A 13,711-nucleotide genomic window follows, 5' to 3' on the forward strand; every position below is an offset into this window, starting at 1 on the left:
TTAGAGAATGATTGGCTATATTAAAAATTAGTTCAATCAAGTTTTGGACTACATCTCAAGTGTTGACTAAAAAAATTATCACTCATCAAGAGTTGATAAGTTGAACCAATTATCAAGGGTTGATATGTTAAAAGGTTTCAAAGAATAAGTCTTATGGTGCAAACTTTCATTGCATGGTCTTAACTTGAATAAAATGTAACTTTGTAAAAGTTTCATTTTAAGTTTATAATTGAGATTAAGGGTATGAGATATCGGATATTTGATATATAAGGAATTAAAGAAGTAAATTTAAAAGAAGGATAATAAGTATCTACTTTTATGAAATAAAAGCTACTTCATTACAATGTAGTAACAAATTATCTTTCTTAATCTAGTGGACTTATTTTAGAACTTAATAAGTGTTATTAATTTCTAAAGTAAAAGAAAGTCAATTTCTCGATATAATATTAGATTACCTGAAACCATCTTATCTTTGGCATCTATGAATTTAGTCTTATGAATAAGAAACACACTTCTAAATTATATCATGATTTGACTCAATTGATTATGAATCATTTGAGATATATGAATCTTATTCATTGATATAAGACTAAATCAGCTTTTTATATGAAAAGGTTTAAAGAATTGTTAAAATACATACATTGTGATGTATATAGAAGATTAACAATTCATGTCAGAGATGATTATTTCTTATACTTTACTACTTTTATTTATAACTACACAAAATGGATATGTGCGCTTTTTGTGACAGCCCCACCTACCATTAGGGCATACCCCCAAAAGTTAGTGGACTACCTGCTCAACTCTTGCCAGGACTACTGAGCCAAAATTTACATTTACCATACCAAAATGCACAATTTAACTTCGATTAATCAATCCATACTATATACAATGGAGTCTCTAACAATTCAACTTAAAGTACAAGTCAGAGTATCCAAACTTATACAAATATATGTAAGATTTACTAATACAGAGGAGTTCAAACAAAAACAAACTATAACTAGCTCAACTCTTTCCCCAAAATTCACGCTCCCAAAATTTTGCCCCCTGTAAGGAAAACAAAGGTAATAGGGTGAGCTTTCGTCCAATGAGGTACCAAAAAGGTCACGCAGTCAAGAATCACATAATTACAATATTAATCGATCAAATATAAACATCAATTAAAGATATAAGTAAACACCACAGTTTAAAAAGAATAGTTCAAGTAAAAGGATACAGATGGCTGTCAAGAGCCAAGTTCCTCGTTGCGTTAACTTGATCCAAACCCGTTGACACTCCGTCAACGTGTAAAGAAGCAAAACCATGACCGTAGATCCCTACTTTACACCAGTTTCCATCCACCAAACATACCCCTTACTGGGCCCGAACACCAAACAGAAACAGTGATAGTAATACTCGAGTATACCAGATATTAAAAGTATGCAGTGAGGCAGTAGCAGTTTCCTCATGGTTCGTCATTCTACCTCGACCAAGCCCTTGTTGGCTCGATTCGATTGACTACCAATGAGTTTGAGCTCAAATTTCATAGTAAGATCGTTGTATATTAGCCTCTAAACGACATCAACTCACGCATAAGTAACAGATCCAAATTGCACAGTAAACCAGGCAAATAGTTAAGGGAAACGAGTGCGATAAAGTACACTCTCGTCCCATCGAAGACAAACTAAAGCCACAGTCAATCAAATCATAAATTTCAAGCACAAGTAAATCAGTTAAGCAACAAGTCATGCGAGTGGTACACTCACCAGTTCAAGCAAAAATAACGTCAACAGTTTCCTCCCGAATTACGCCCTTGATCACCGACAAGCCCTAAGATCAACCAAGGTAAAATAATTATGGTTCCAACATCCAATGCCAAGTGAACGGAATTCACAATTTAGGTTCGACTATGAGTCGTATGCCTATACAAGTTAACTTTCCAAAACCCAACATACACGGATAGATTTAGAGTGTAAATCAAGGAAAAATCCAAGTATATGTTAGGGCAAAAACTCAAGTAAGGTTTTGGAGTGAATGAGAGCATTTTGAACTCAAGAAAACATGAATAACCAACAAGTTTCTTATTCGCTTCGTGGCTGGAAATTTTCCAGTGGCAAAACAGTGAAAGAAACAAGATGTTTCACCACTTTATACTTATGATATTCACTCCAATTCAACATAAACTTGTTATTCAAGGTTTTAGCAAGCGAAGTCAGCAAGATTATGTCCAAAAGTTCCAAAACTAAAGACTTTGAGGCTAAAAGGCAGCAAAGTACAAATCTGCCATTCCTACCAGAATTTTTTTCCAGCCATGACACAAGCAAAATCCTTAGGTTTTTCACCTTCCAACCTTCATGGTTTTCACTCAAGTTCACCCACAAAAGTCCCAATCAATGTTTGGAACAAGTTTTGGCCAAAACCAATTTTGAAAAGGTTGGAAAACAACAAGATAACAGGCTGCACTATCACTTGACCAACAAGCACAACTTCAGCCAGCAATTTGGAAGAAAATCCCAATGAAAACCCTTCCATTTCAACCAAAATGCAACACATAAGCAAAGCTTAAAGGTTCACACTACAAGAAATTTGGCCTTTAGTGACAATCTATTCTTGTCACAAAAAAGTAAAAAGTCATCACTAATGGATTTTACTGACAACTTTTCGGTCGTCACAGGGTCGTCACTGAATGCCCGTGGGTAAAAGTTTACACTGATGATGTAGACACCAAATTTGTAGTTTTGAATTTACTTGTTTAATTAGTTTAATTCGAGAGTTATTTGTTTCAATTTTAGGTTTAGTTTAGTTGATCCTTATTTCGTGTCTTTTGTTTTAATTAGTTCACGAATATTTGTTTATTTATTAATTCAAAAAGAAAAATCATGAAATAAAGGAACAATAGAAAATTTTGTTTTATTTTGGCTTTATTCATCTATTTTAGTCATTTCTACTTAATTTATCTTTTATTTGGTTCATTTCGGAAAAAAAGAGAAAAAATGAAAAATGAGAAAAATGAAAAAAGAAGAAGAAAATGGGAAGTTGCATTTTGTTTTTATTTTATCCAGTGTTAATTAAGTTGTTTTGTAAGTTGTTTTGTTATTATTATTATTATTTTTATTATTACCAATTTTGTTTAATTAAGTAATTAGTTGTTAAGTTTCAAAAAAAAAAAAAAAAAAAAAAGATATGCGGCATGCAAGCTGCGTATTGTCGCAGCTTGCAGGGAAGGACTGGTGAGCCCCTTGGGTTGCAAATAGAGGAAAAAGGACTGAAGGTTTAGGGTTGTGATTCCCATATAAATAGCAAAAGGGAACGGCAGCCGCAAGGGGGGTTTTTTTGGAGAGAAAGGCTTCGTGCAAAAATGGGAAAAGCTGAGTGAGACAAAGGGGGATGAAGGCTAGGTCTTGAGAGAAAACTGGAAGAAAGCTTCGATCTTGGAGAGTGGAAGGGTTTTGGATAACGGCTGAAAATAGAAAAGGGAGAATTAGAAACAAAAGGTTTAAGACAGCAAAGAGAAAAATCAGACTGAGCGAGGGAGAAGGAACCTGGAAAGGCAAAAGAAAAAAAAGGAAACAGGCGGAGAAAAAGGGGGAGAGCTTACGGTAGGAGAGGAGGCAGCAACGGAAAAAGAAAGAGACCAAGAGAGGATTCTGGGTTGGCAACGGGGTAGAAAGTGAACAGATAGAGAGCTAGGGTGAGGAGGCCATCTGGGAGGCGAGGCAAAGGAAAAAAAGGAACGGCTAAGAGGAAGAAAAACCAGAGAAGGGTAAGCAGGCTAAGAGGAAACTGGAGGAGTAACCGTATGTTCCAGGAAGATAAGCTTTTGGGCTGAGCAGGGACACCCTGTTCATCATCCCAGATTCTGTTTTTCCTCTTGAAAGGGATAAAGGTAACGCCTTTCGTTTGTTTTCTGCCCATAGATTATGAAATCATGTCAGAAAGGTTGAAGTTTTGCTGCGATGCTAGCTTTGTTTTGCCGCAAGCTCCTTTTTCTTTTTCTGCATTTTCTGTGATTGGCAACATGGTTAGGTCTTCTGGATTTGGGGCAATGTTATGAGAGTCATGTGATTGTGGATGGGCTGTTGTAGCTTGACTGAGTTTTCTTTTCCTTCTTCGCATGAGTAGATTGGGTTTGGGTTGAAATAATTGCAGAAACTGATTAAAGTTTGCGTTTTTTTTGCTGTCGAATTTTCTGGGGTTCGAATTATGGGTCTCATATTTAAAAGAAAACAGAATATTTGATGGTTCTATGGCTAGGTTGTAGGTTGTGTGTGGCCAAAGGTCGATGCACAGAAATCTGCTGCAACAGGTCATGAATTTTGTTTTGAGTGCAGCAATTTTCACTTTTCGGTCATTGAGGCCTAGAAACCAGTTGCACAAGTTTCTTGTTTTCGTTCATTGTATGTATTTCTCCCAAGAGTCCTAGTGTTAATGGGTAGCTAGCTATGTTTGTTTGGAAATGGTTTAAAATCTTGCAAGTTTCTTTGATTGCCGGAAGACTGCATGTTAGCAAAAAATTGTAGTTGGCATAAAGGTCTCGTTAGGATTGGCATGATTTTCTGCTATGTTTTCATGTGCTGTTTGTAAAGGCTTTGGTTTTGATGCTTGGTGTGAAGTTCAGCTAAACCTCCATTTTTGCCAGAAGGAAAATGCAGCGGCCTGTTTGTTTTTGTTCAAAAAAAAAAAGAAAAAAAACTCTCGCTGCACTTCTCATCTTTCCTTTTGCTGCGTTTTCGTCCTCATAGCTTGTTGTCCTCCTTTCTTCTCACAACAGCCCACATGGGCTGGTTTTGGTCATTTTCTTTGGCTGCCTAATCTGATGTCGGAGGGGTGGTGGGTGAGTGATGGCGAGTTTGCAAATTTGGGTCTTAAACATTTGAGCTGGGATCCCAACCTTGCCGCAAAATGATCAACTTCAGTTGCCAAATGCTTGCTGGATTTTTCTTCAAGTATTGGCGTGATTTTCTTTCGATGTTTGGCATTGTCGGATGTTGAATTTGTGTTGCATGTTGCTAAGATAAGGTTTTAGATGTTTTGATTGAATGGTTGTGATCAGATTTAGTGTTAAAAGTTGATATTTGCTTGTGAAAATGCAAGTTATGTCGATATTCTTGATTGCAGAAGTTTGTTTGTCTTGTTGCAGACCATCCCACGTTAGTTTGCATGAATTTGCATGAAATAATTTCCAGATTTTACACTTTGGCCCCCCAAGTCTCTCCTTGTTCCACTAGGACCCAAGTAATTGAAAATTTTCATCAATTTGGTCCTTGGTAATTTTAATTTTACAACTTCATTGCTTGTTTGTTTCAATTGACTACCATGCTTCGCTTCAATTGCACTTAATTCATGACTTTAGGGGCTTTATGGCCAAGTGAGCTTGTGTTTGCCTATTTTCTTTGTTTTTCCCAAATAAAGTGGTACCTTGACCGTTTTATTGTTTTGAAGTCATTTTTCTTTCATCTGGGCCCCAATTGCAAGGGAGGTAACCTCTATCTCCTTGATTTTCATTTCTCCTATGTGATCCAACGTGCTAAGTGTGAATTGCATGTCTACGTTGCTTTCTTTGCCTTTCCTTAATTTCTTGCATTTATTTCATTTATTTTATTTACTTTTGCTTTTTATTTAAGTTATTCATTATGGGGTATGTGTACACCTCTTGGCTTGTAATAGATAGGGCTTGGCGAGCAATTTGGTCCATTTCCCCTTCCCCTTTTGTTGCCTTTCTTTAATTCCTTTCAGTTATTTCAGTTATTCATTATGGGGTATGTGTACACCTCTTGGCTTGTAATAGATAGGGCTCGGAGAGCATCTGGTCCATTTCCCCTTCCCCTTGGTTGCTTGCTTTTGTTGCTACATGTTTAAGTGCTTTATTAGGCTCTTGCATCTAGTCGAGCATGCTAAGTGTTATGTGCTACGTGTTTATAAGTGATTTGCATGTCTACTCATTTTTTTATAGTATGGATGAATGGAATGGATGAATGTACGTCACCACACTAGTCCAACGCTAGTTGTGGCTTCTTTTATCGTTTCCACTAGTCTAATGCTAGTAGGAATTCATAGAAAGGGCTAGTCCAACGCTAGACCCAATAGGATTTTTCCTTTGTTTTTCATTAATGCATTATTTGCCTATTCACTACATATCATGCAATTTTCCTTAGTTTTATCATCTGGCATGCTCCTCGATTCCCCTTTCCCCTCACTTTAGGTCTTGTATCTCATGCTAGTTAGGGTACATTTGCCTGAAGAGTCCCCTTAAATATGGGATATAGACGAGTGTGGCTTTTTCTAAGCCTTAGCACGCTTATATTCCCTCTATCAAAGGAAAAATCAAGTCACAAAGTTAAGAGTCCCCATACCCGTTTTGCTTGCATTCCCATAGGATTCATGCATTTCATTCATTCACTATCACTTACTTTATATTCCATTCCTCTTTCTACATTCTCACTTCACACTACTTTCACACTACTTTCTACATTCTCACTTCACACATGCACCTTATGGCATTTTTCACCTTATTATTCTTTACTTACTTTACCTTGCAAAGACATTTGCACACCTCCACTTATATCTTATTACTTTTATCATTTTTCTCACTTCACACAAACTCACACTTTCACATGGCATGCATTCCACTCATTTTACATCATTTAGGATTACGTGTGACCTCTCCAAAGGATCATTATTGGGCTTCACAATTAATGTGATTGGCACCACTCAACCTTTGAAGAGAAATTTCCCCCATGTCCCCCTAGGTCTAGGTTTTTGCATTCATATAGACATATCCAACACGCGATACATACCTTGGGTAGAAAAATTAGGAAAAATTGGTTTAAGTCACGCAACTAGCCTTGGCTAGGTCGAAGGGGTGCCTTGGATTTTTATCCTTGCCTTCCCCTTCGTCAAATGTCACCCCCGATCCCTCTTTTGGTTACGTAGACCCAAAAGTTCTCTAAAAGGGTTTATTTACTTTTTTCATTCAAAAACAAAAATCATTTTTGGGTGACTTGGTACACCCTAACTCTACACCAAGTGGCGACTCCATTTTTCAAGAAACCCTTTTGAACTTTGTTTGGCCAAAATCGTCGCATTCTTAAGTCCCATGGCCTTTTACTTCTCATTTCGCACACGTTCACATTCCACTATACACACACTACACACACCACACAACACATCACCATTCAAAAAGTGGGGCGCGACAGATGACTTAAAAGTCGTCAATGAATAAAGAGCTTTTGTGACAACTTTTCTCATCAGTAATTGCTTTAAGTTTAGTGACAACATGGCTTCTTGTCAATGATGCATGAAACAATATCGTTACTAAAACTCAACAATGGTCATCAGTATATGGTCCAATTACTAACAATTTTGTTGTCACTAAACACCTTTCAATAGTGACAACATATTGTTGTCAATATAGAATTTAATTCAATTACAACAATTGTTGTCAATAAAGACACTTGATTTACTGACAATAGGCACTTGTCATTGGAGAAATGTGATTCAGTTACAATATCTTGTCACTGTGTAGTTTGATGTATTTCTTGCTAGAGTAAAAAAAAAAATGGGAGCCACCAACAATACTTAATGAATAACAAACACATTCACCCATTACAATAGAAAATGCCAAAATATTATAATAATCCTTCCAATATCATAATCATATGCAACATCACATTATAAAGAGTTTGACAAGTAGTATTAGAGTGAGTTGTATCATATAAGGCAAGGGAGCAGTACAAAAAGAATCCAAGTCCCAAAACATTTTTGTGTTATACGAAACATTTCCTAAGCATAAGATAGCACTATAACCCGTTTTTGAGCTAATAAGTAGCCTCGGCTACTCATCTTCCAAAACTCTAAAATGTGCAATATATCTGCAATAGAAAAATACAATTATTAGTAGATGACAAAACAAACTTGAGACAAGGAAAATCAAATGAGGATTCACAAAAAAATAAGTCTCATTTATTTAAACTCTCATCCAAATAGTGACTACATAAAGAGCAGAATAAGAGACAAAATAAAAGCAAAGATAGCTCTTAATATGCACATAGTAACCAATTATAGAGAGTAAAAACCAGGTATTGTCACAGGCAAAGAAAACTCTTAATATCAAAGACGTATAACAGCCTTCAAATTTCCTAAATAAAAAAACAAAAGTAACAAGCATTTACCAAATTCTTTGGCAAATTACATGTTAATATTGTCATAGACCAAGGATTAAGGTTCAATTAACTTATGCTATTTTTGAATCGCAACAGCCACTGTATCTATAATAAATATGCCTTAGTCACAATTTAAGGTCTCATATATGCTGGAAAATTACAAGAGCATCTCATTTACAAAATAACACAATTTAGACAAGTATATATAGTTGAAAATAGGTTTATGCTGGAAAATCACTTGTTGTCCATAAAAGGGCAGCAAGTAACATAATGAAGACATGACACTTAATTTAATCTTCCCAAACAACAACAATGAAAAGTAAACAAAATGGAATACAACCATATTTGAGATTGTCATGAACTGGAGCAAGAACACAAAAAGTACAAAAAAATCATAGTAATTAGTCTTAGCTATTAAATCACATTAACCACTGTGCACCTACATATGCATTATATACATAGTGCATTTAGTAACTGTATAGCAACATTTCAATTTTTAGGATGATTTAGAAAGTATAAATTTATAGTAAATTGGATTGGCTATAAATAACAGAAAAAAAGAAGCAAAGAGGAGATAGAGAGTATAAGGGTACCACAAGCGAAAACGGTAGCTTGATTGGTAGATTGTAATATCCTAGACCCAAATCCGAATCTGAAGCCTCTGTCAACAGGTTCAATTGCTGCAAATAATAACAAAAATCAGTCGACTGCAGGAGACATTAAGAAGCTAACTTGAAGCTAATACTAGCACTAGAAAACTATAGAAGGAATTCTTGGTCCTAAAACTATTGAGAGCCCTCTTGGCCAATAAGTCAGCAAACAATAATGCAAAAAAAAGGAAGCTGAATCAATTACTCTCACACAAACAACTCAACTAAACCATGTAAAAACTTCCAAAAGGAAGGAAAAGAAAATTACTCCTATCATATTCATTAATTGGCAGGAGAATCAAACACAAATCAGAGACCACTTGTAGCTTGTTTATATGCAATTGTCTCCTAGAACAAAGTGAAAATTGTCACTTTTACAGAAACTTTGTTGACAAGACCCAACCATTTGAAACAAGTCTAACATAGATAGAAAGGAGTATATACTTACCCAAACATCACAATAATTGGGAATTCCATAGCAGGGACCAATAGCATCAGCATAATAAGCTGCAAGACAATAACAAACCAATGATGTCCCTACGAAATGATAATGTGCATTATAAGCTTGAAGACAATGAATAAAATGGTAGCTGTAGTTCTTATAAGAAAATGTTTGCATATAAAACATATGTTTTCTTCTTTTAATTTTGATACTAATCTATACTTGTACCTAATTACGTTACAACTACATATTCCAAGAACACTACAAAATCATCAAAACTTACATATTCATTCGATTTATTTATTTATATTTTTTTTAAGTCCAAATATAAGCAATTGGAACACCTATTCATATCACAGTAATAATGATACACAACTTTCAGGCTGAGTTCCAAGTTCAAAATAAGCTACTCATTACTCGCGTATAATCTACACCTATACCTACATAATTCCACATACAACCTCACATTCAAGAATTAAAGCAAATTATCTCATTCACTTTCGATATCACTTAGAAACCAAAATGATCTCAGGCTTTTTAACCTTACTGGGTGTATTAGCATTGGAGGTAGCACTGGCAGCTGCAGCTGCAGCAGTAGCCTCGCATGCCCTGTTATCTAGCTAAATCAGACTCCTAGTCGCCAAAATGGCCTGCGGGTTCAGGTCATGGGAGGCCCTAGCATACAAGTTCCTTATTGCCACTGAAGCTGCTGCTTTCACATCCTCTGTAATCAAATGCCCAAGCAAGCAGTGCCCCAAAATCCTCAATGCCGGCTGTAGTAACTCCCATGGTAGTGGAATTCTCACCCCCTGTGGCCTCAACTCGTCATCCCTCCCCTCACTTCGCTAATGCTGAATTTCTTCCACAACATCCTCAATCTCATTATGACCCCTCGAGTCACCCGAAAGCCCATGGCTACTTTTAGTAAAATTATCAGGTTTTTGGGTAGTAAAATCATCGAAATCAGATTTACAAGGGCAATCCTGACTTGCCCAATCTGCCGAAAATTTGCAAAAATCAAGCTTTGACCAACTGGGCATTTGCGAGATCTGCTTATAATAACAAACAAGGGCAATGCCTACAATGGAAGCTCATTTAGTAGACTTCACTGCCATCTGGGGTTCGAGAGGAGGCGATAGAACGTCGACTAGAGGCCGAGACGAGGGGTTATTGTTAATAGGGTTCGATTTATTCGAAGGGGGATTTCGAGGGGAGTGATAAAGAGAAGGTTGAGAGAGATCAGGGATTGAAATGAGCACGGGTATACCCGAATGAGCCTTGACTTCAGATGAGTAGAAGACAAGAAGGACAGCTTCGAAACCGGCGAGATTAGGGGTGGGGGAGACAGCAGATGTGGTGGAGGAGGAGTGGATGCGGGATAGATAGAAGGAGGAGAGGAAAGGGATATAGCAGAGGACAATGAGGCGGAGTTTGGGGTCAGCGGAAGGGAAGGTGTCGTATAGCCACAGGCAAAAAGAGTCGTCGCCGGAGCCGGATGAAGGGGAGGAGAGGAATGATGAGATGGAAGAATAGGCGGCGGAAGAGAGGAGGAGGGAGAAGGCAGGGCGGTCGGAGTCGGCGAGGAACGAGAGAACTGAGGAGGTTTCGGGGAGAAGAGTGGAGAGGAGATGGATTCGAGTACGGGCTTTTGATATGGACTTCCACCAGGAGTGCATCGAGTCGGAGTTATTTGCTTCGGCAGCAATGCGGTGGGGAGCAGGACCACCGTTTTGGTGGTTGAAGGAAGTGGAGTTAGGTGGGTTAATCTCGGTGGAAGAGGTGGATGAAGAAGGGGATCCACTCCTACCACTATAGCTAATTAAAACCTTCACCTTCATCCCCAAACTCAATCTCTCAAACTCGTTTCCACCACCAACCCCGCTGAAAACCTTTATCTTGCACAATAAAAAAATGAAGTAATGGTATTCACAACTAAAATAATTCCAGTGGAGATGATTTCGCCCATAACTCAAACAATATACAAAAAACTTGGGCACAAATTTTCATATCAAATTAACTGATAATCATTCTAAGTTAAGTAGTCACAAGTTTATTTACACTAATGAATTATTTATTTATTCAATTATTTTTATTCTAATGAAGTTATTACATATACAAGAAAATTAAATTAACAAGGAGGCTCATAAGTATATAACAGTTAAAAATCATTAGAGAACACATAATGATTACAAAAAATTAGGAGTAATAGTTGCAAAAAACAATAAATATTTTAAATCAAATAGTGACAAGACTAGGTTGTCACTAACGGCTATACAATGTTATCAGTGACAACAATTGCAAAGTTGTCAAAGAAAGTGCCATTAATATTGACAACTTTTAGAAAGTCGTCACTATTGCAGTTCCCGCTCTCTCCATGACTCCTAGCGGGAATCGAATTGTGACGACAATGCAAGGTCGTCACTGATGTATTGGCTCCCTTGACTCAATTGTGACAACTTGTTGTATTGTGGTTAAAGGACCCCATTCTGTGACGATTTTTTTTCGTCACTGAGAAATGTTGTCACTAATGATCAAATTTCTTGTAGTGTCACTAAGCATATTAAGCAAGTACATCACCAAATCAGCCCGCAATCAAAGGTAGTAAGCTGCCCCAAAATTTGGACAGCATAACCCCTGTTTTTTCCTATATTTCCTCTCCAAATTCAACACAAAATTTCCTGGTCAAACCATCCAAATCAAGACCACAAATGATAGGCTATACAAGCTACTAATTTCAAACCATAAAGCCACCAAAAATAGACAAGTATTTAGCTCACATATCTCCATATCAAAGCTGGCCATCAAGCAAAAATTCAACTCTACAAGCTGGAATTTCCATAAGCAAGCTAATAAAACATGTACAAGCTGGAAAAATCGCATGGCATGGCTAAAAATTCAAGTAAACCTGATATTAACATATTAACACTAATTTTCTTCAACTAAAGCTGGAAATTTTGATTCCCTACACCAATCATGAATTTTTTTACATAATAACCCATAATCAAGCCTTAATCTCCTCACAAGCAAGATAAAGAAATCTAATGGGTTGTAGGCATGCTTACCTTAAACCCTATGAAGAGAGGCTGCCAAGACCTTATTCCTCCTAAATCTTTCCACCCAAGCCCTTAGTCTTCCTTAGGTATCACCTTTTATGGAGTAGTTTGCAAGATTAATGGTTAAACTCAAGATTCAAGCAAGAAATTTGAGGTTGCAGATGAAGTTTCCTTCCCTTTTTTTCTCTCAATGGTTCAGCGAAAAGAGGGGAAAGTGATAGGATTTTTTTCTCAATTTTTGGTTAATTAAGGAGGTAAGAAAGTCTTTAATCAAAGTCAAAGGTCCAAGACCTTTGTGACAAATGGTTAGCCAAGATTAGTCCTCATCTTGTTGTCTTCCATAGGCTAAAATATCTAGCTAACCTCTAATTATCCCTTAGCACCTTATAAAATAATATCCCTTAATGCAAAACTCCTACTAATCTTCAAAAATTTATCGCACTTACCACATTAGCGGGTCTCACTTTCATAATGCATTTCGAACTTAGCATGAACTAACTTATACAAGGAAAATAATTTAAAAACTTGACTCACTTATAAAAATATTTAGAAAATTAAGGTAATAAAGTAAAGTATAGAAAATGTATTCGAAGAAATAATATAAAATAAGAAAAATTTTGGTGTCCTCACGCTTTTTAAGTACAAAATCAAAAGTTTTGAGAAGTTAAGGAGTTTAAGTATAAAGTAGAGAAATAAATTAATAAAGTATTAGAGTATCTAGATTTGATCTAAGTGAATAATACCTGATCCAAGTTGAAGTATTGGAACACTAAGATTTGATCAAGGTGGAAAATATTTAGTCCAAGAGTTTCAAAAATGTCCAATGAAGAATGAGATTCTCAAGTAAAATAATTCTTCCTAGATATCTTTATTATCTTTGAGTAATCCAGATAAAGAGTTATTCTTATGAGATAAAGATGCACCATGCAAGTTTACCAAAATAGTCTTGCGTTTGTCTTAGATAATTGCCTCCTATACACTAAATTTTGTTCCATGTATATATTTGTTCAAAATATGCCATATGAAATATGGAATGTTAAAGAATCCAAATTTTTGTGAAAGATTCGATTACCCTGCTTTTGAACTAGGTATAATTGAGCAAGTTGGAGCTAAGATCCAATTAAAATCTTTTGTAGAGTCCTCTTGATATCGATTTTTTTATGTTTACAAGACAATTGGATAATTCAAACTAATATTTTTTCAATAACAAAGCTTTTCAGTTCTGAAGAAATTTGATTCAAAAAGCAATTGAAAGAAGAAAAAGGAAGTCGAAACCTGTCGGACGCTCACAATGACAATACCGGACGTCCGATAAATAGGGCAGGTATCGGACGATCATATCGGACGAAGAACATCATCACTGGACGTCGGAAAGAATTGAAATGATTTTTTAAACTCTCTGTCTGCTTTCGGATGCAAGCATCG

The 13,711-nt window shown here is 36.3% G+C and overlaps 1 pseudogene; it reads right to left on the reverse strand.

Annotated features, from left to right (window-relative positions):
• Positions 1-9,739: 9,739 nt before the first annotated feature.
• LOC113709971 (uncharacterized) lies at positions 9,740-11,071 on the reverse strand (annotated as a pseudogene).
• Between the last annotated feature and the right edge of the window lie 2,640 nt (positions 11,072-13,711).

The sequence above is a fragment of the Coffea arabica genome, chromosome 9e (assembly GCF_036785885.1).
Source record: "Coffea arabica cultivar ET-39 chromosome 9e, Coffea Arabica ET-39 HiFi, whole genome shotgun sequence".
In the NCBI taxonomy this organism is placed as follows: Eukaryota; Viridiplantae; Streptophyta; class Magnoliopsida; order Gentianales; family Rubiaceae; genus Coffea; species Coffea arabica.